We start from the raw sequence: 22,763 nt of genomic DNA on the forward strand, positions 1-22,763 counted from the left end.
AACCACCCTTTGTTTCCTATCCCTGAGCCAGCTCTTAACCCACTTACACATATTTTCCCCTATCCCCATTGTTCTCATTTTATGTATCAACCTTTTGTGTGGCACCGTATCAAAAGCTTTTGAAAAGTCCATGTACACCACGTCCACTGCATTCCCTTGGTCCAGTCCAGAACTTACCACTTCATAAAAGCTTATCAGATTAGTCTGACAGGAACGTTCCCTTGTAAACCCATGTTGATATTGGGTCATGAGGTTATTCTTCTTCATATACTCCAGTATAGTATCTCTTAGAAAACCCTCCAGGATTTTACCCACAGTTGAGGTTAAACTTACTGGCCTATAATTTCCAAGTTCAGTTTTTGTCCCCTTTTTGAATATTGCCACCACATTTGCTATACGCCAGTCCTGTGGTACAGACCCTGTTATTATGGAATCTTTAAAGATTAAAAATAATGGTCTATCTATAACTGTACTTAATTCTTGCAGTACTTGGGGGTGTATCCCATCCGGGCCCGAGGATTTGTCAATTTTGGTGATTTTTAGATGGCGACGTACTTCCTGCTGGGATAAGCAGGTGACATTTAATGGAGAATTTTTATCACTGATCATGTTATCCGTCATGGGTAGAGTTGAGCGAAACGGGTCGAAAAATTTCAAAAGTCGCCGACTTTTGGCAAAGTCTGGTTTCATGAAACGAAACCCGACCCTAGGATGAGGTCGGCCACGAGGTCGGCGACTTACGCGCCAAAGTTTGTTTTGCGCTCTTTTTCAGCCAATTAGGATCCACGGACACTGTGGGCAATGTGATGTCATAGGCAGGGGTCACCACCATCTTTCAGAAGGGCATGCAAGTGATTGGCTTGCTTTGGTGGGCGTCACAGGGGTTATAAAAGGGCGTGCACGCCAACCGCCATCTTACTTCTGCCGATCTTAGCATAGGGAGAGGTTGCTGATTCTGTAGGGAGAGCGTTAGGCAGGGAAGAAGAAAAAAAAATTGCTTCTGCTGCTAGCGATTTTGCCTGTACAACACACCAGTCACTGTGTGTGCAGTGCAAGGGGAGGCTATATTGTGGTGGATCAGAGGTGTTGGTTGTTAGGCTGCCTTCTAAGGCTTCCTGACAGCTGCATTGCTGTTTACCCACTGCTCTGCAAACTGCTTTTTTAAAAGCAATCCCAATTTTTTTTTTGTCCTGCTGAGGTACTGAGCGTGCATTTCTTCACACCATACAGCGTCAGTGGGCCTCACACAATCCAAAAGTGTCCAGTGTCCACTAGTGTCTGCAGAAATTCAAAATCTCCCTTATCCTGTAGTCCCTTTTTTCACACCTGTGCCATCGAGCCTGTGACATAGCGCTCTGATATTCAGTGGGCCTCACACAATCCAAAAGTGTCCAGTGTCCACTAGTGTCTGCAGAAATTCAAAATCTCCCTTATCCTGTAGTCCCTTTTTTCACACCTGTGCCATCGAGCCTGTGACATAGCGCTCTGATATTCAGTGGGCCTCACACAATCCAAAAGTGTCCAGTGTCCACTAGTGTCTGCAGAAATTCAAAATCTCCCTTATCCTGTACTCCCTTTTTTCACACCTGTGCCATCGAACCTGTGACATAGCGCTCTGATATTCAGTGGGCCTCACACAATCCAAAAGTGTCCAGTGTCCACTAGTGTCTGCAGAAATTCAAAATCTCCCTTATCCTGTACTCCCTTTTTTCACACCTGTGCCATCGAGCCTGTGACATAGCGCTCTGATATTCAGTGGGCCTCACACAATCCAAAAGTGTCCAGTGTCCACTAGTGTCTGCAGAAATTCAAAATCTCCCTTATCCTGTAGTCACTGTTTTCACACCTGTGCCATCGAGCCTGTGACATAGCGCTCTGATATTCAGTGGGCCTCACACAATCCAAAAGTGTCCCGTGTCCACTAGTGTCTGCAGAAATTCAAAATCTCCCTTATCCTGTAGTCACTGTTTTCACACCTGTGCCATCGAGCCTGTGACATAGCGCTCTGATATTCAGTGGGCCTCACACAATCCAAAAGTGTCCAGTGTCCACTAGTGTCTGCAGAAATTCAAAATCTCCCTTATCCTGTAGTCCCTTTTTTCACACCTGTGCCATCGAGCCTGTGACATAGCACTCTGATATTCAGTGGGCCTCACACAATCCAAAAGTGTCCCGTGTCCACTAGTGTCTGCAGAAATTCAAAATCTCCCCTGTGCTATAGACACCTTGTACCTTGTTTTACATTACTATATAGTTTGTTGGATTTTGTCTACATTTCTACAAAAAATGAGGAAGGCTGGTGGAAGAGGCCGTGGAATTGGGCGGGGGTTGGCAGCTGGTAATGATGGTGTTGGTGGTGGATCTGATGGTAGGGGCAAGAGCAAAATAGGGCCGAATGCAGGAGGTGTTGAGCCTGCGTCATCGTCTGGCTCCATAAGGCTTCGAAGGCTTAGTTTTCTAGGAGTTGGCAAACCGCTTTTAAAGCCAGAGCATCAGGAAAAAGTTTTGTCTTACATTGCTGACTCAGCCTCCAGCTCTATCGCCTCCTCTTCTGAAGTTGTAAAAAGTAAAAGCACTGAGTCGTCATTGGAGGCTCATGTTCATGAACCACACCTTTCCTTGTGTCCTTCACCCCAACCAAGATTGAAGGATGACGCAGGCCATACTACTGATTACTCCGTGGAGCTGTTTTCACATACCATGCCTGGATTATCAAGTGAAATGGTGAATTACCCAGGCCAAGATGAATCTGACATGGAGTGCACTGATGCACAGCCGCTGATAGATGATTCTGCTGGTACATTCACTCAGAGCACTACATTGTCCTCACAGTGTACAGAGCCAGATTCTGACCCTGATGAGACTCAGGTGCCCCTTCCCGCACACTATACCACCATACACGGTGACACAGAGGAAGGTGCACATGACATTGAAGAGGAGGTGATGGATGACCCAGTTGTTGACCCAGATTGGCATCCATTGGGGGAAGAGGGTGCTGCTTCCAATAGCTCAGATGAGGAGGAGCATCCACAGCAGACATCGACATCGCAACAGCTGTTATCTGGCAGGCCCGGAGCACTCCAAAGACAGGTTCCAAAAATCAAAAGAGTTGCTGGACAGCTTGTCCAGACGGTCAAAAGATCACAGCGTGCTAGGCCGCAAAATGTCTGCCAAAGTAGGAAGAGTGCAGTGTGGCACTTTTTTGAACAAAATCCTCATGATCAGGCCAAGGTTATCTGTAAGAAGTGCGCAAAGACCTTTAGCCGAGGGAAAAATCTGAAAAATTTGAATACCAGTTGCATGCTTAGACATTTAACCAGCATGCACTTGCAAGCGTGGACACAACACCAAACCTCAAGTGCCACATGTGCAACTGATCACAACGAAGGTAGTCAGCAACGCTACATTGTTTCCCCCACTGTAAGCCCACCGGTTAGCACAGCAGCAAATGTTGAGGTGTCGTTGCAAGGCCACAGCAGTCAGGGAATTCCACTGTTATATCAACGGAATACTGAATCTAGGCCATCAGAAAGAACACCAACTCCATCACCATCATCAACCCTCTCTCAGTCCGCCCTGTCCACCGCTACTTCCACCATATGCAGCTCTCAAGTCCAGCTCACCCTCCCAGACACTATGAGTAGGTCAAGAAAGTACTCAGTCTCTCATCCACGTACATTGGGTTTGAACGCCCACATTGCCAAACTAATCTCATTTGAGATGATGCCCTATCGGTTGGTGGAAAGCGCAGCTTTCCGCGAACTCATGGCCTATGCAGTACCACGCTATGACCTACCCAGTCGCCACTTCTTCTCTCGCAAAGCCATCCCAGCCCTCCACCATCATGTAAAAGACTGCATTGTCCATGCACTCAAGCAGTCAGTGAGTGGAAAGGTGCACCTCACAACTGATGCATGGTCCAGTCGGCATGGCCAGGGCCGTTACGTGTCCATCACTGCGCACTGGGTTAATGTGGTGGATGCAGGGTCCACAGGGGACAGCGGTGGTGGGACAGTGCTGCCTAGCCCACGGTATAGGAAACAGTTGGCTGTAGGCGTTCGACCCTCCTCCTCCTCCTCCTCCTCCAGAAGCGAAAGCTCGTCCACAGAGCGCAGTCGTACGAGCACTCCATCTGCAGCTGCCACTGTTGCACACGAGGTGTCCCCCTATCGAGCAGCTAGTGGAAAGCGTCAGCAGGCTGTGTTGCAGATGATGTGTTTGGGCGACAGACACACCGCCGAGGTGCTGGCCGAGTACTTGAAGCGACAAACTGAGTCATGGCTGGGCAGTGTACATCTTGAGGCAGGCAAGGTAGTTAGTGATAACGGCCGTAATTTTGTGGCAGCCATAGCCCTTTCAAAACTCAGCCACATACCTTGCTTGGCTCACACCTTGAACCTGGTGGTGCAGTGCTTCCTCAAAAATTATCCGGAGTTAACAGCCCTGCTCCAGAAGGTGCGAAGACTGTGCGCGCACATCCGCCGGTCGCCTGTACACTCCGTTCGTATGCAGAAGCTGCAGCGATTGCTCCACCTTCCCAACCACCGCCTCATTATCGACATTGCAACAAGGTTGAACTCCACCCTGCACATGGTGGAGCGGCTGTGCGAGCAGAGGCAGACCATAATGCATTTGTGGGAGGATACATGGCCAGGCACTTTGAGAGCAGACATGGAGTTGACAGGTGTGCAGTGGTCGAAGCTGAAAGACCTCTGTAAAGTCCTTCAGTGTTTTGAGGAATGCACACGGCTGGTAAGCGCAGACGACGCCATCCTAAGCATGAGCATCCCACTTATGCGTCTGCTCATGCAAACTTTGACGCACCTTAAGGAGCAGGCGTCTGCAGCCAATGTTGATGAGGAGGAAGAGGAGGAGGGAATCCTTGATGACATTCAGCCATTGTCTGCTCAGGGACCTCTCCTGGACGAGGTGGAGGAAGAAGAGGAGGAGGAGGATGATGATGGGGATGATTACTTAGGGGAGGAGGATGCATCTCGTGGGGCAAGTGAAATTTGTTGGCGTGGCAAGGTCTGGTACAGGGTTTGTGCGTGACTGGAGGGATGTGGATTTGCCAGAAAGTGCTCCTCCACCCAGCACTCGCAGTGCATCATTGACACCGGGAACATTGGCCCACATGTCAGATTATGCCTTGCAGATCCTAAAAAGGGACCCCCGCATTGCCAAAATGATGAACGATGACGACTATTGGTTGGCCAGCATCCTGGATCCACGCTATAAAGGCAAATTACAAAACATCATGCCACAGGAGAACCTTGACCTAATATTGGCTAATAAACAAGCAACTCTGGTAAATCGGTTGCTTGAGGCATTCCCAGCACACAGCAGCGGTGATGGTTCTCACACGAGCCGTACGGGCCGGGGGCAGCTTGGCAGAGGTGTTCATGGTGCACACAGCAGAAGTGGCGTTGGAGACAGGGGTTTCATGACAATGTTGTGGACTGATTTTTCAAGTACCGCTCACACAACTGGTAATACTGCATCGATGGAAAGTGACAGGAGACAGCAGTTGTCAACTATGGTTACAAACTACTTTTCCTCCCATATCGATGTTCTCCCACACAGGTCATTCCCCTTTGACTATTGGGCCGCTAAACTGGACACCTGGCCTGAATTGGCACAATATGCCTTACAGGAGCTCGCTTGCCCAGCTGCAAGTGTGCTATCGGAAAGAGTCTTCAGTGCAGCTGGATCAATCCTGACAGAAAAAAGGACCCGTCTGTCAACCCAAAATGTGGATGATCTAACCTTCATTAAAATGAACCACGCATGGGTTTCCAAGGATTTTGTCCCACCTTCCCCTGATGACACATAGGATGACAGAAAAATGGCTTGCTTTGGTCCACCTCTTCCTGGGACTTGACTTATTTCGCCTTTTGCATCAGCTGAATGTCCAACATCAACATATGCCACTTTCTAAAACTCCCTAACTGTGCTGCCTCCCCCCCATGGCCGGGGTCACCACCTAGCGCACGACACCGTGCGAGTGCCGTTGCCCTGGACAGGAGGGTAGGCCGACTCTTGGGCGCGGGCACTGGCACAGGGTCCCTCATAGTGCAATCAAGTGTCTCTGATGGTGGTGGTGCACACCCGCCGTCAGACACACCGCCGTACTATGAGGGGCCCAGTGCCAGTACCGACGCCCACGAGTGGGCCCCCCTTGCTTGGGCAGGGCCCCAGCATTTGCAATCTTTACCTCTCCCTGCTCCTCCGCTGTGTAGTCTGGGCCGTCAAATCCATACTGTGCCTGACACCTCTGAGCCTGCCTCCTGATGTATAGACATATATTTTGAATGTGTACGCTATCCATACATGTTATCCGGGGATACGGTACCCTTTCTCACCTTTGTGCAATCACGTGCAATCCATACTGGGCCTAACACCGTTTGAGCCTGCCTCCTGATGTATAGACATATATTTTGAATGTGTACGCTATCCATACATGTTATCCGGGGATACGGTACCCTTTCTCACCTTTGTGCAATCACGTGCAATCCATACTGGGCCTAACACCGTCTGAGCCTGCCTCCTGATGTATAGACATATATTTTGAATGTGTACGCTATCCATACATGTTATCCGGGGATACGGTACCCTTTCTCACCTTTGTGCAATCACGTGCAATCCATACTGGGCCTAACACCGTATGAGCCTGCCTCCTGATGTATAGACATATATTTTGAATGTGTGCGCTATCCATACATGTTATCCGGGGATACGGTACCCTTTCTCACCTTTGTGCAATCACGTGCAATCCATACTGGGCCTAACACCGTCTGAGCCTGCCTCCTGATGTATAGACATATATTTTGAATGTGTGCGCTATCCATACATGTTATCCGGGGATACGGTACCCTTTCTCACCTTTGTGCAATCACGTGCAATCCATACTGGGCCTAACACCGTCTGAGCCTGCCTCCTGATGTATAGACATATATTTTGAATGTGTACGCTATCCATACATGTTATCCGGGGATACGGTACCCTTTCTCACCTTTGTGCAATCACGTGTAATCCATACTGGGCGTGAGAACGGCTGGCGAGCTGTTAAGCAAGCTACAGCACCTGTGGTTTGCACACGTAAGTTTTTCATTTTTTCAGGAATGACGGTTAGGCCTAATTCCGGAACTGCGGTTGACCTGCACTTACTGGGAAATCATCGTTCGCGGGTAATAATTGTAATCAGTGATCCCCATCACTAACGTTGTTCAGCGGGTTATCTGCACCTGTAAGCGACAAACGCTGGCCTTTTCAGTGTAGCGCACATGCAGCCACGGACATATAAGGGCATGACACACCAGTTATTGGCCAATCTCATGTGCCAGAGCCTCACGTGTCCCTCTAGTAAGCCGGACTCAGACCGCGGGGCATGACGGATTCTCGTTCGTTAACGGAATTAAGCTTGCAATGTGTGCATCTGTTCTGTAGCTGGCATGGTTGAGGTTTCCCAGGTGGAGTCGAATTTAACCATAGGCTCCACTCCTGGTGGTGCCCTTCTGGACATTCCTTTAAGGTTCAGCTTTGCAACCATACTGCCCACGTAAAACAAACACTTTGCCTTCATGAACCCTGTTTGGAGGGTCATGACTCGTGGGAATAACGCCGCCCAATCAGTTAACCTGCCAGAGAGATCCTTCGTTGCTCCCAACCATGACATCACACTCCCTAGGAGGAAGATAATGCCACTGTGGCGACCGTACTCCTGGGGGCGACACAAGTGCACTGATGCCCAGCCACTGCTCGATGAATCTGCTGGTACATTGACCCAGACCACTACATTCCCCTCGCACGCTACACAGCCTGAATCTGACCCTGATGAAACTCAGGTTACCCTTCCCATATACAGTTCCATCTTACACGGTGACAAAGAGGAAGCTGCAGATGAAAGTGCAGGTTCGGCCCACCCGCCATCAGACACACCACCGTACTATCAGGGGCCCTGTGCCAGTGCCGTCGCCAACGAGTGGGCCACCCCTGCTTGCTCAGGATCACAGCACTTGCAAGGTTGAAATACTGTGCAGTGAGATGGAAGATGGGGACGACGAGGAGTCCAGACTAGAACAGGGATTCCCTAGCGAGGAGACTTATTTGATTGTTTTCAATGTTGGGACAGCAATTTTTGGGGAGCACTATACTCTGGAGAATGATAGATGGGGCCCACCATACACTGGAACATTCCAAAGGTGGACATCAGACACTGGAGCAGCATTTACAGGGCCCATTATACACTAGAGCATTAGAAATGGGGCCCATTATGTTTGGAGCATTATTTGGGCCCATAAGACAGTGGAGCTTCATCCATGGGGACCAACATATACTGTAGCATTATGTGGAGCTCATCATATACTGTTTCAAACATTATATGGGACCAATGATTCTGTATGGAGAAATAGATGGGCCTCGTCATGAGATGTAAAAAGTGAAGTATTTTTCATTGTACTATACCGCTATTTCTCTGCCGTATCGGAGCATGATGAGTTGTGGTATGTGTTAAAAGGGCGCTCTTTCGCCCAGGGCACATGAAAACCTGGAGCCAGCCCTACCCCCCCACAACTTTAGCCAAATAACCCCCATTTTTCAGTGCATAACTTGTATTATGAAGTTAATTAAGGTTGACAAGCTTAAGTAAGAAGAATTGATGCTTTTGGCATTCAAATGGGCACTGTAGGTGTGTTTCCTGTCCTCCTCTCACTGCCGACTTTTATTCCCCATTGACTTACATTGGGTTTCGTGTTTCGGGACGACCCCGACTTTTCCCTATAATCGCCGATCTTGCTCGACCCGACTTTTGGAAAAGTCGGGTTTCACGAAACGAAACTCGACCCTAAAAAACCAAAAGTCGCTCAACTCTAGTAATGGGATTTTCTTGTGTAAATACTGTTGAAAAAAAGTCATTTAGCATATTGGCTTTTTCCTCATCCTCATCCACCATTTCACCCAGACTATTTTTAAGGGGGACAACACTATCATTTTTTAGCTTTTTACTATTTATGTAAAGAATATTTTGGGATTATTTTTACTTTCTCTGGGAATGAGTCTCTCTGTCTCAATCTTTGCTATTTTGATTTGCTTTTACAGAATTTATTTAATTCTCTGTATTTATTTAATGCCTCATCACTACCTACTTGCTTTAATTCTCTAAATGCTTTATTTTTGTCACTTATTGCGTCCCTTAAAGCTCTATTTAGCCATAGTGGTTTCCTCCTATTTCTAGCATGTTTATTCCCATATGGTATATACTGTGCACAGGTCCTATTCAGGATGCTAATAAGCGTCTCCCATTTTCTTTGTGTATTTTTATGTCTCAAGATATCATCCCACTTAATTGCACTAAGATCATCTCTCATCCGTTGGAAATTTGCCTTCCTGAAGTTTAGTGTCCTTGTAACCCTCTACTACACATCTTATTAAAGGACACCTGAAAACTTATTATTTTGTGATCACTATTACCCAAGTGACCCCCAAGCCTTATATTTGATATGCGGTCTGGCCTGTTGGTTAATATTAGGTCTAGCAGTGCCCCCCCTCTTGTTGGGTCCTGAACTAGTTGTGAAAGGTACTTATCTCTCATAGTTGTCAAAAACCCATTACCTTTGCTGAAACTGCAGGTTTCTGTTCCCCAATGTATTTCAGGGTAATTGAAGTCTCCCATAATAATGACTTCTCGTTGAGTCGCAGCTTCATCTATTTGCTTTATGAGGATATTCTCTGTTGTTTCCATTATTTTTGGAGACTTATAACAAACCCCTATCAGTAATTTATTATTTTTTCGTCCTCCCCTTATCTCCACCCACAGGGACGCTACATTTTCATTAGATTCATATATATTATTACGCAGAATGGGTTTTAAGGATGATTTTACATATAAACACACACCTTGTACGGTCATTTCTGAACAGACTATAGCCCTGTAAATTAACCGCCCAGTCATGGCTCTCGTCCAGCCATGTCTCAGATATCCCCACCATGTCATAATTATGTTCCAACAACATTAACTCCAATTCTTCCATTTTGTTGACGAGGCTTCTGGCATTAGTATACATGCACTTTATGTATCTCTCTGTACCTCTATTCTTTCTTAAATTAACTGTTCTAACCCCACTCCCCATGCCACCCCCACCCCCACTTTCAATATTTGGGCCCAGTTCTCTATCTGCACTGTCTTCCCCTCCTATAAAAGGAATACCCTCCCCCCTCCCTAGTTTAAACACTCCTCCAACCTTCTAGCCATTTTCTCCCCCAGCACAGCTGCACCCTCCCCATTGAGGTGCAGCCCATCCCTAGCATAGAACCTGTAGCCAACTGAGAAGTCGGCCCAGTTCTCCAGGAACCCAAACCTCTCCTTCCTACACTAATTACTGAGCCACTTATTAACCTCCCTAATCTCTCGTTGCTTCTCTGGCGTGGCACGTGTTACTGGAAGTATTTCCAAAAATACCACCTTGGAAGTCCTTGCTTTAAGCTTACAGCCTAATTCCCTGAAATCATCTTTAACCCCTTCACGACCTTTGATGCCACGTAGGCGTCATGAAAAGTCGTGACAATACGACCCATGACGCCTATGTGGCGTCATGAATTGATTGCCCCCCTGCGGGTCGGGTGACCGGGGTCACTGAAAGGTCACCCGACCCACACACAAAGGACCCTTCAGAGTTAACACCTGGGGGCGTGGCTTAGCCCCCACGTGCCTACGATCGCTCTGATTGGCTGTTAAAAGTGAAACTGCCAATCAGAGCGATTGTAATATTTCACCAATGAAAATTGGTGAAATATTACAATCCAACCATGGCCGATGCTGAAATAGCATCGGACATGGCTGGAGACCGAGACCCGACCCCCCCACACCGACTGACGGCACCGATCGGCTGCCGCCACCGTCTGACAGCACCGATCGGCAGCCGCCGTCATAATCTGCCCCCCCATCTTCCCTCCGCTCCCCCCTCCCTCCGATCACCCCCTGATCACCCCCCTTTGTGCCTCCGACCTCCCGCTATCCGTCCCAGTGTCCCGCCGTCCAGCTTCATGGGCGCCGTCATCTTCGAAGATGGCGGGCGCATGCGCAGTACAGCGAATCGAATCTGCAACGCTGCAGATTCATTCATTTATTGTGATCACTGTGATAAACTTTCATAGTGATCAAAATAAAAAAAAAAGTAAATCACTGCCCCCCTTATCACCCCCATAGGTAGGGACAAATAATAAAATAAAAAAAATATATATTTTTTTATTTTTCCATTAGGGCTAGGGTTAGGGCTAGGGTTGGAATTAGGGTTAGGGTTAGAAATAGGGTTAGGGTTGGACTAAGGGTTAGGGTTGGACTTAGGGTTAGGGTTGGACTTAGGGTTAGGGTTGGAATTAGGGTTAGGGTTGAAATTAGGGATGGGGTTAGGGTTGTAATTAGGATTGGGATTAGGGTTGGGTTGGGGTTGGGATTACGGTTATGCTTGTGGTTAGGGTTAGAGTTGGGATTTCGTTAGGGGTGTGTTGGGGTTAGGGTTGTGGTTAGGGTTATGGTTAGGGTTGGGATTAGGGTTAGGGGTGTGTTGGGGTTAGGGTTGGAGATAGAATTGAGGGGTTTCCAGTGTTTTGGCACATCAGGGGCTCTCCAAACGCGACATGGAGCCACCATTTATTCCAGCCAATTTTGCGTTCAAAAAGTCAAACGGTGCTCCCTCCATTTTGAGCCCCGACGTGTGCCCAAACAGTGGTGTACCCCCACTTATGGGATATCAGCGTACTCAGGAAAAATTGCAAAACAACTTTGGGGGTCTAATTTCTCCTGTTACCCTTGGGAAAATAAAAAAATGGGGGCTAAAATAATTATTTTTGAGGAAAAAAAAATATTTTTATTTTAGCGGCCCTGCCTTATAAACTTCTGTGAAGCAACTGGGGGTTCAAAGTGCTCACTATGCATCTAGATAAGTTCCTTAGGGGGTCTAGTTTCCAAAATGGGGTCATTTGTGGGGGAGCTCTAAAGTTTACGCACACAGGGGCTCTACAAACACGACATGGTGTCCGCTAATGATTGGAGCTAATTTTCCATTCAAAAAGTCAAATGATGCTCCTTCCCTTCTGAGCCATGCCGTGCGCTCAAACAGTGGTTCCCCCCCACATATTGGGTACCAGCGTACTCAGGACAAACTGGAAAACAACTTTTGGGGTCCAATTTATCCTGTTACCCTTGGGAAAATAAAAAATAGCGGGCTAAAAAATCATTTTTGAGGAAAAAAAAATATTTTTTTTTTCATGGCTCTGCGTTTATAAACTTCTGTGAAGCACTTGGGGGTTCAAAGTGCTCACTACACATCTAGATAAGCTCCTTAGGGGTTCTAGTTTCCAAAATCGGGTCACTTGTGGGGGTTTCTACTGTTTAGGCACACGGGGCTCTGCAAACGCAACATGAGGCCCGCAGAACATTCAATCAAAGTCTGCATTCCAAAATGGCGCTCCTTCCCTTCTGAGCTCTTCCATGCTCCCAAACAGTGGTTCCCCCCCACATGTGGGGTATCGGTGTACTCAGGACAAATTGCAGAACAACTTTTGTGGTTCAATTTCTCCTGTTAGCCTTGTGAAAATAAAAAATAGCGGGCTAAAAAATCATTTTTGAGCAAAAAAAAATAGATTTTTTATTTTCACTGCTCTGCTTTATAAACATCTAGATAAGTTCCTTCGGGGGTCTAGTTTCCAAAATGGGGTCACTTGTGGGGGAGCTCCAATGTTTAGGCACACAGGGGCTCTCCAAATGCGACATGGTGTCCGCTAACGATTGGAGCTAATTTTCAAATCAAAAAGTCAAATGGCGCTCCTTCCCTTCCGGGCCCTGCCGTGCGCCCAAACAGTGGTTTATGACCACATATGAAGTATCGATGTACTCAGGAGAAATTGCCCAACAAATTTTAGGATCCATTTTATCCTGTTGCCCATGTGAAAATGAAAAAACTTAGGCTAAATAAAATTTTTGTGAAAAAAAAGTACTTTTTTTTTATGGATCAATTTGTGAAGCACCTGGGGGTTCAAAGTGCTCACTATGCACCTAGATAAGTTCCTTGGAGGGGCTATTTTCCAAAATGGGGTCACTTGTGGGGGAGCTCCAATGTTTAGGCGCACAGTGGCTCTCCAAACGCGACATGGCAACCGCTAAATATTCAAGCATATTTTCCATTCAAAAAGTCAAATGGAGCTCCTTGCCTTCTGAGCCCTGCCGTGCGCACAAACAGTGGTTTTTGACCACATATGAGGTATCGGTGTACTCAGGTGAAATTGCCCAACAAATTTTAGGATACATTTTATCCTGTTACCCATGTGAAAATGAAAAAACTGATGCTAAAAGAAAATTTTGGTTGGAAAAATTAAAATGTCCATTTTTTCATTCCATGTTGCTTTAGTTCCTGTGAAGCACCTGAAGGGTTAATAATCTTCTTGAATGTAGTTTTGAGTAGCTTGAGGGGTGCAGTTTTTAGAATGGTGTCACTTTTGGGTATTTTCTGCCATATAGACCCCTCAAAGTGACTTCAAATGTGAGGTGGTCCCTAAAAAAAATGGTTTTGTAAATTTTGTTGTAAAAATGAGAAATCGCTGGTCAACTTTTAACCCTTATAACTTCCTAACGAAAAAAAATGTTGTTTCCAAAATTGTGCTGATGTAAAGTAGACATGTGGGAAATGTTATTTATTAACTATTTTGTGTCACATAACTCTGGTTTAACAGAATAAAAATTCAAAATGTGAAAATTGCTACATTTCCATTTTTTTCACAATTAAACGCAAAAATTATTGACCTAAATTTACCACTAACATGAAGCCCAATATGTCACGAAAAAAAAATCTCGGAATCGCTAGGATGCATTGAAACGTTCCTGAGTTATTACCTCATAAAGGGACATTGGTCAGAATTGCAAAAAATGGCCAGGTCATTAAGGTCAAAATAGGCTGGGTCATGAAGGGGTTAAGGACCTTCCACCTACCTCTAACTTTGTCATTTGTGCCAATGTGCACCATGACCGCTGGATCCTCACCAGCCCCTCCCAGTAATCTGTCAACCTGATCAGCGATGTGTCGGACTCGAGCGCCAGGTAGGCAGCACACCGTTTGACGATCCCTATCTTTGTGACAGATTGCTCTATCTGTTCCACTAATAACTGAGTCCCCCACTACCAGCACCTGTCTGGCCTGCCCTGCTCTCCTATTTCCACCCTTACTGGAGCAGACACTCCTCCGGCTTCCAGAGGACATGCCTTGCTGCAGCAGTGCTACTCCTGCACGAACACTCTCCTCATCTGCCAGCTTAGCAAACTTATTGGGGTGTGCCAGATCAGGACTAGCCTCCCTGGTTCTCTTCCATCTACCCCACATTCTGTCACCCAGCTAGCTGCTTCATTGTCCTGCAGCTCCAACCTAGCATCCCCCCCTCATCTATCCCATTGAGCGTCTGCTCAGTGAGCAGAAGACTCCTTTCCATATTGTCTATGGATCTTAGTGTTGCCAGCTGCACATTTAGATCCAGGATCTGGGCTTCCAAATGCACAACGTGCTCATATCTCGCTCAGCAGTATGCACCCTCGACCGGCTGTTCAAGGATTTCATACATGCAGCAAGACGTGCACTGGATGGCATTGGCAATAGTGGAGCATATCCTAATGGGGATTGCACCAGACAGAAAAGATAAGTAAAAATAAATAAAACGTATCAATAAAATATAACAGTAAGACCTCCCTTGGAAACTCCCTGAATCCAAAGTCACTGAATTACAAGTCACACACGTACCACAGTTCGCACTTACGCTCAGTTCACACTCGCTCAGGCAGAAGATTTAAAAGAGATTTTTTTTTTCCCTTTTACCAGCCAACCACCCTGCTGCTCAATGCACTTCCAAAAATAATAAAATACATGTATTTAGAATCGCTGTGTCCAGAAAAGTCAGATTTATCAACACTTAAAATGATTTAGCCCTAATTGTAATTGGAGTTAAGAAATTACATTATAATTGCCATATTGCCTCTCCTAAAAAATAAATGGAATACAAAACTATCAAAATGTCATATGTACCCAAAAATTATGTACGGTAATTAAAAACTTCAGCTCGGTTCACAAAAAAAGCACAGCCGTCTAGAAGGGAAAGGAAAAAAGTTACATCTTGGAAAATGGCGACCCAAACCAAATTTTTGACTGAGTTTTTTCTTTCACCATTTCACCCCACTCGAAAAAAATGTTAGGTCATCGATGCTAAAGTAGTGGACAACTTCTTTAATAAGGGGATGTGTTGGTCTCCACAGAAATCCAAGGTAGTCAGTGTGGTGCTGGTAGCTACAAATTGTGTATATATATATATATATATATATTGTAATAACTGTCAGATGTTATAGATATGTCTGAAATCCTGAACATGTTGCCACCTAATCTATTTTTGTTATGATCGATTATCAGGGGAAACTAAGCATTTTTATATTGAGTCATTTGCTCAACTTCTCGAGAAAGCTTTAGAAGAGGAAAGGAAAAAGGAAGCCAGCAGTGATCAAACTAAGCATTTTTATATTGAGTCATTTGCTCAACTTCTCGAGAAAGCTTTAGAAGAGGAAAGGAAAAAGGTAGCCAGTAGTGATCAGCCACGCAAGAAACAAAAAGGTAATATCTTATCCCTCCATTTAATAAATAATAATAAAGGGGAATACCCATTTTAATCTATATTAATAGATTTGATTTTTGCAACAGACAAAGCTGCGGCAGAACAAAGCCTTCATGACGAGGAATCGTCCATATCCAAGGAGGAAGGCGCGGATGCTAGCCCAGCTGAGAAGAACAAGAGATCTCTAGACATCGATGAGTCCTCAGGGGCGACTGATCCTGTCAAAAAGAAGGCCAAGTGGAAAAAATATGGCACGAGGAATACGGAACAGGAAAATAGCGAGTCACAGGATGATGATCTCACACCAATGCCACAAAATGAGAAGTCTAGTAAAAGTGAGATATTATTTTCTTACTCTACAAAACTTAATTTTTTGCATACACTATACCCATCCATGTGCTTATACCGTAGGATTTTTTTTCTCTATTATCTATTTTCTATGGTTTCCCAGGAGAGCTAATTTATTGAACCCGTCCGTTGATTATGTGCACACGCTAAAGGCCCCGTCACACACAGCGATCTTGCTAGCGAGATCATTGATTTTGTGACGCCACAGCGATCTCGCCAGCAAGATCGCTGTGTGTGACGGGGATCAGCGACCGGCCACCCTCCTGGTTATCGCTGATTGTGCTTGAACGTCCTGGGCCGTTTTTTGATCGCTGGTCTCCTGCTGGCCAGCACGCATCGCTGCATGTGGCAGCGAGAGACCAGCGATCAGCGACGTTGGATGCTGGTTTCTAATGTAAACATCGGGTATCTAGGAGCCGCGCGGATCTTAGATACCTGATGTTTACATTGGTAACCAGCTTGCTCACTGGTCCTGATCGCTGGAGGGGCTGTCTTGTGACAGCTCACCAGCGATCAGCCTAATGATGTCCCAGCGATCCCATCATGACAAATGGGTGTTCGTGATTCATGTGAGCTTCCGTACCTACTTATTTAAAACTCTTATTGGCCACCCAACCCCATTGATTCATACCCCAATAAAATAAACACTCCAGAGGTATTTGGATAAATTGGCCACAGCAGCCTTTTATTAAACATGTAATATAACATTTTAAACCCAACATCCCAGAAGGGGTGGTCCTCGAAGCCCCAAACCATAAAACTCAGATTTGATATTCCCAACTTGGTCCCCAGGTCGAGTCTTGCCTCTAGCCGCTAAGCACCAGCTCAGAGACACATATCAACCCACCCGGCCAGTTTCCATTACCATTAAGCACGGGTCCACTTTAATCCCTTCCGCGGGATAATTCAATTACCCGTCCACTTGAATCCACCCCAGGGGGAGTCCAGGACCTCTTGAGATCCCCCCCTGAAGCGCTATTTGCCAGCACCACCAACTTCGAGGACCTCCCCCCCACGCCATACTGCCGTGACAAGTATCTATACAGACTTACAATCAAATTATGACCCCAACCCCTAAATACCGCCTATATCCATACAAGAAAAGGAAACCTATTAAGACAAGATTAACCCCAAAGCGATTACCTAACCAAAAAACTAAGGGAGGGTGGGTGTTAGGTTCTTGTCACTATGTGGGGGAACCTAAAATGGTTGCACCACTAAGATGGTCACTGTCTTTATAATGATAACTCGTACTCCAGCTCTGACCCCGCCTCCCCCTCATCCCAGCACTATCCCCCACCTTATCCAAATTCATTAACTCCGTAGTACCATCCTAATCCCTAACTCCAGCTCACTATATTCCCACTCAACCCTGTCATGTCGGCCTCCCTTTTAAGGCCTGCGGCCCAGTACGGCCTCTCTTGTCGGATCGTTGGGGGGATCGCTGGGACATTGTTATGTGTAACGGGGCCTTAAGTATTTACAGCAGATTTTTCTGCACCTAAAACCAGTGTTGGCAAGAAAAACAAAAAAAAGCAACTTTTTGATGTTTTATTGCATGTGTTTTTACTTTTCATGTTTTCCCTATTCATTTAAACGGATGAAAAATGTTTAAAAAACGCTGCAAGAATTGACATGCTGTAGATTTAAAAAAAAAAAATAAAAGTAAATAAAACACTTTGATGGTTGAAATCAGGAAAGAATAAATAAGCAGCTGGAGATTTCAGAAATCTTATTTACTTTGCTGGGATCATAATTTGCAGCCTGTTTGCCCTAGAAAAACGCGGAAAGAATGTAGCATGTGAGCAATGTGTCACTCTGTGGTGGGCGGCCATGAGACAAGGGCAAGAACCGTCCGCCTGGTCACCGGGACGCAGCTGCATTATGGAATAAGGTCCTGCCGTCCAGACCAAGGAGGGTACAGGGTGACCCCTTCAACACTGTTCTTTTGGCCATTCCGCTCCGTTTCCGAACCTAAAACAAAAGGGAAAAAAATTAGAACAAAATAAAAACCACCGTACCGGTGTGTGCAGGTGAGGAGTCGACTTTTCTTTTAAGTGTGTTTCTTAAGGGCATGTCACACTAAGCGATATCGGTAGCAATATCGCTATAACTTGTGACGTTATAGCGATATTGCTAGCGATATCGCTATGTCTGATACTTGCCTACAACCCGCTCCCCCGCTGGTTATCGCTGATCGCGCGAGAACAGGCTGGACTGTTTCTCTTCGTCAGCTTCCTGCGGCGCTTCCTGCTGTGACGACGAGCGACGCGTGGAGCCGGGCGGGAGGACGCAGGATAGCCTCGTCTGACAGGTAAGTAGCGACCCCCGTCCCCAGCGATGTCGCTAGTGAGATCTGCCTGTGTGGCAGCTCACTAGCGACCACTTAGCGATGTACCAGCGATTCTGACCGGGTCATATCGCTGGTCGGGATCGCTGGTACATAGCTAAGTGTGACAGTACCTATAGTGTCAGCCACTTGGTAGCAGCGGCATACCCCCATGATTGTTGTGCCCCCACCATGAAGTGACTGAGAAGCAGCCTTTCCTTATCTGAATGACATGCTTATTATGTCTCTATAGCTATATACCTCACACTGGACACTGGCAGTAAACTGTTATGAGTTCATTTTCCCCTTCACCATTGAGGTCTGATGAACTCCCTCTTCTGGTGAAGGAAGGTAATGAGGCTGATTACCAAGCACCTGAGCTGGGAGAGGATGACTGGGCGACGGGGATCTCTGACTGGATATAAGGCAGCCGACGCCCCTCTGCCTCGCTGGTGATTTCTCTGTGGAATTCTAGGAGACCAGTCTGATTCCTGCTCCTCAAAAGCTAAGTTTTCTGCTTTGCCTTTTTGCATTTGTGTTTTGGTTTTAGTTTGCCTTGCTTTTCTGGATTCTTCCATTCCCTGCTGGGGTGAGCTGAATTCCTTTTTGTCGGTTTGCTCTGTCTTCAGAAAATACCTGAGTACTGACATAGTCTTTTTGAAGCCTAGCGTCTTCAGGGCCTTTTTCCCTGTCAGTCTGTTGGCTCTTATTTTGATAGGGTTTTTCGCGGATTGCAGACAGCAGCCTTCTTATCCTTTCCTATCTACTTAGCTTGGGCCCCATCATTTGCTCAGTCTATCTTTCTATCTGTGTTAGTGTTTTTTCTTCTTGCTTCACCGTCATTATATGTTGGGGGCTGCCTATTGCTTTGGGGTCTGCTCTGGGGCAGTTTAGATTTCCCTTTCTGTCTTTAGGCTAGGCAGTTCTCCGGCTGTGATCGAGGGGTCTAGGGCATCGTAGGAACCCCCCACGGCTACTGCTAGTTGTTGTTGATAGGTTCAGGGGTCTGCAATCCGATAGCTGCCAACTTCTCTGGTTTTCTGGACTTAGCTAGCATTTCTGTTTTTGCCTCCTATGGTGATTCATTCATAACAGTAAACCTGAGCTTCACTCAGTGGACGATGATGGAAATCTTAAAGGGACCCTGGCTGAAATGAAAATGAGGGTGCAGAAAGAGAAACCTAATTACAAAGAAACTGAGCTGGAAGATGAAAATGATGGTAAATATACATTGCAGCTAACCAAAGGTGTTAGCGTAAAATCCAGACCTTTTCAGCAGTGTAAGAGGGTGATTGGGTACGTCACGTGCCTTCCCCTTCCTGATGCTGTTCACATGTGTCTAATATGGCACCTTTTTTTTTAAATTCGTTTATTAACCACAAACAGAATATACAATATACATACTTGCAAATGATGATAAGTACTGTATAGAATATATATATTACTACATAGTATTAGATGCAGAGCAAAATGTACATTCCGGCTTACATACGAGATAAAACATAATGACTGTTAAATTGTACAAGCCTTCATGTCATTGCACAGGTAATAAAACCTATTTAACTTCCTAAACTACAACTACAATTGCAAAAAAAAAACTACTATTTTGCAGCTTGATTTCACATCATCAACTGTTCACCACGTGACGTCTCCACTCTACAGAGTAAGATGAGAGGAATTCCACCTCTCCAATATCTTTCCAAATTTACTCGGGCATCCCCTGTTTCGATACAGTGTACGTTCATATGGAATAATCGAATTCACTAAATCGATCCAGATCCTAAGAGAGGGGCATGAGCCCCCCCATCCACCGCAGTGCCAGTACCTTTCGTGCTATAAATAGCATCTCCCGTAAAAAGATCCCAGCATAGTGACCCCATGTCACCTCATCCCATACCCCAAACAAACAAACCAATGGCTCAAGGGGAACAGGAGCTTTGTACCAGGGAAGTTAGTAATGACATCACTTCCTTCCAATATTGTGCGATAATAGGACATTGCCAGATCATGTGGATAAAGTCTGCATCTAATAAATGACATCTTAAACATTCCGATGATTGGAATAGGTCCATCTTAAAGAGTCGAGTCGGAGTCAGATATGATTGGTTTATAATATATAACTGTGTCATTCTGTTATTAATAGACGGAGACACCCCGATCAGAGACTCCAGAATTTCTTCCCACTCTTCTCCCTGTATATCAGGGATGAGCCTTTCCCATTTCTCTTTAACCGAGTTTATGGCGAATTTTGCCCCTACTGACAGCATGTATGTATACAAAGAGGAGATGAGACCCTGGGGACCCTGTGAAATAGGGATTCCCATCAAGGGTAGAGACGAAATAACATTATTTACACCCATACATCACATGTGTGATTGAAAAGCCGATCTTACTTGCAAATAACGGAAGAATTGGGATCTCGGGATTTCATATTTAACCTGCAAATGTTCAAAAGACAACAGGGTTCCATGATCATGCAAATCACCTATCGAGGAGACATTATGCTGAGTCCAAAATTCAGCGGACGGGTGTTCAAGTAGTACCGGAAGATAACCATTATTCCACAGGGGCATTTCAGCTATAATGTCTCTAAATCCAATCACTTTCTTAATCTGTCTCCACACTGATCACGCCAGACGAAGCAGGGGCAACAAACGGGGGACACCAATTTTTCCCAGTTCTAGAAAGCCCAGCGGACAATTAGCTGGTGCTGCATGAAGAAGGTGATTTTCAGAGCTAGGGAGATAGTTACCGGGCATCCACTTACTTATAGCTCTAGCCTGTCCAGCCAGATAGTATAGAAAAAAATCTGGTAGCGCTGCCCCACCCCCCCCTTTTTAGGTCTTTGCAAGGTGGACAGTCTGAGGTTGGGCCTAGTTTTCCCCCATATAAAGGACCTAATTTCGGAGTTCAAATTCGCAAAGAAGGATCTGGTTACCATCACAGCACTATGCTGAAGAGAATAACTGAGCTTAGGGAGTAATATCATCTTGATTAAGTTAATGTGCCCGGCTACAGATAGCGGGAGTTTACCACAAATTGTAAATTATATTTTAACTATTTCTAGCAGTGGGTGTATGTTGAGCCGTAAATCGATTGCGCTGCTCTGAGATATGTGGACACCTAGATATTTAAAACTGGGTACAATAGGCAACAAAGAAAGAGTTTCAAGCCGTGGCATCGGGGTGTGAGAGAGGGGCATCAGGGCAGATTTCTCCCAATTTATATATAAGCCGGATTATTTGCTGCATTTGTTTATAGTGGCAATTACCTGTGTCAGTGTTTCCTCCGCCCTATCCATAAATATTACCATATCGTCAGCATATAAGCCTATGGCATCTACTCGACCCACTATTTCTATACCCTCAATATTAGGGGAAGATCTTATGCGAATCGCCAATGCCTCAATCGCTAGAGCAAAAAGGGCTGGGGAAAGGGGACATCCCTGACGGGTTCCCCTATGTAGTGAAAAGGACTCAGAAATGGAAATATTTACAATGACACGGGCTTTGGGTTTCATATATAATACATTGACCCATTTCAAAAACCTGTCACCAAGTCTATATCTCTGTAAGTATGCACAGAGGAAAGGCCACTCATGGGAGTCGAATGCCTTGGCCCCATCCAACGATGCCAATGCCCATTTATTGTCTGGTACCAAAGAGCTATATTGGAATACCGACTGGACTCGTCTAATATTGATGGAAGTGCTCTTCCCAGGCATAAAACCGGTCTGGTCAGGGTGTATAAGTTCCGGTATAATTGAGTTTAATCTGGTGGCCAAAATTTTCGTAAAGATCTTATAGTCCACATTCCCTTCCTTTTTAAGCACTATTATATTAGCCTCGTAGAAGGACTCCGTCATGGATCCCCCCTCCCTGAAACACCTTCAACAAAAGTGGTGCTAATATGTCCCGATAATTCGATGGGAAACCCATCTGGTCCAGGGGCCTTCCCAGAGGCCATATCCGACATGGTGTTCTCTATCTCCAATGAGAAAATTTGCATAATTAGCATATTTCCCAGAGGAGCATTGCGGCTTTAAGTCTCCTCATCTCGAAATGCTTAGCATGTTATTCTTTGCGAGGAGAAATGATACTTCTTGGATATCGGTCAGTCGCCTCTCTCACAGCCAAACCAGATCTCACACTTTGCACTGATGAGGGGCAGTACCCCAAAACACAGTGTCTGCAAACTGAGATTCTGGCTTGGCTTTTATCCTAAGTCATGTAACAAGGCTCGTTAAAGGGTCGACATTGACTTTTAGGATTGCTACTTCCTATAGGTGGCAGTAGAGTTCTAGTCCTCTTCCTCTCTGAAGAGATAATTAGCATATTTCCCAGAGGAGCATTGCAGCTTTAAGTCTCCTCATCTCGACATGCTTAGCATGTCATTCTTCGCGAGGTGAAATGATACTTCTTGGATATAAGTATTATGTTGACACACC

General features: G+C 45.7%; 1 long non-coding RNA gene across 1 annotated transcript in view; it reads right to left on the bottom strand.

Moving 5' to 3' along the window:
• Positions 1 to 17,524: 17,524 nt before the first annotated feature.
• The window catches only part of LOC141097079 (uncharacterized), a 28,373-nt gene continuing 23,134 nt past the window's right edge, over positions 17,525 to 22,763 (bottom strand). Inside the window, exon 2 of the long non-coding RNA XR_012233846.1 lies at positions 17,525 to 17,961. This is a non-coding gene — a long non-coding RNA (uncharacterized lncRNA). The remainder of the gene's footprint in view (positions 17,962 to 22,763) is intronic.

This window comes from Dendrobates tinctorius, unplaced genomic scaffold, assembly GCF_039654945.1.
Source record: "Dendrobates tinctorius isolate UK_male_01 unplaced genomic scaffold, ASM3965494v1 ptg000083l, whole genome shotgun sequence".
In the NCBI taxonomy this organism is placed as follows: Eukaryota; Metazoa; Chordata; class Amphibia; order Anura; family Dendrobatidae; genus Dendrobates; species Dendrobates tinctorius.